The sequence below is a fragment of the Bison bison genome, unplaced genomic scaffold (genome assembly GCF_000754665.1).
Source record: "Bison bison bison isolate TAMUID 2011002044 unplaced genomic scaffold, Bison_UMD1.0 scf7180017864531, whole genome shotgun sequence".
NCBI lineage: Eukaryota > Metazoa > Chordata > Mammalia > Artiodactyla > Bovidae > Bison > Bison bison.
Genome location: NW_011495081.1, coordinates 6,252,338 through 6,252,916, shown reverse-complemented (window position 1 = coordinate 6,252,916; position 579 = coordinate 6,252,338). Strand labels below are relative to the sequence as shown.

Genomic DNA, 579 nt, shown 5'->3' with positions numbered 1-579 from the left:
CCCCCCCCAGCCGCTGACAGCCCATTTTATTGTCAATCTCTGTCTCCTTCCCAGGGATCTGAGATTTGCTCTCACACACCAAACCAGCAGCGTCCGTGGAGAAAACTCTCGCCAGCAACTCCTTTAAAACACCGTCATTTCAAACCGTTGTGGTCTTTAAGCAACGACAACAGAAAAAAAAAAAAATCAAACAAAACTCTTGACAGGAGCTTTGACTAGAGAGGATGCCTCAGAAAGGTGAGTCCGCTTCTTTCTTCTTGCTTCATTTTTATTGCAATATTCAGGCAGGTCTCCCCCTTCCTCCCCCCTTCCTTCCTCCCTCTCGCCCGTCCCCTCCCCCACTGCTACGCCGGGAGAGTTGGACCGGAGAAGTTTCCACGCAGGAGCCCAAACTTTCTACTTCCAGCGAAAGCCGGCGTCAGAGGGCGACCGCCGGCGAGCGGGAGCAGCGCAGGGCTCGGGGCGGCCGGCCCGCTCAACCCCAGCGCCAGCGCCAGCGCCAGCGCGGGTTGATCTCGCAGGAAGGACCAAGGCTCTGGGCGCCGCAGCCTCCGCGGCTCCCGGCCACAGCGTTGCCAA

The 579-nt window shown here is 58.2% G+C and overlaps 1 protein-coding gene across 1 annotated transcript in view; it reads left to right on the top strand.

Moving 5' to 3' along the window:
* The window catches only part of PAX6 (paired box 6), a 28,324-nt gene that overhangs the window by 7,075 nt on the left and 20,670 nt on the right, over positions 1 to 579 (top strand). The window contains exon 2 of the mRNA XM_010831811.1: positions 55 to 237. The gene's annotated coding sequence lies outside the window, so the exon portion shown is untranslated. The remainder of the gene's footprint in view (positions 1 to 54; positions 238 to 579) is intronic.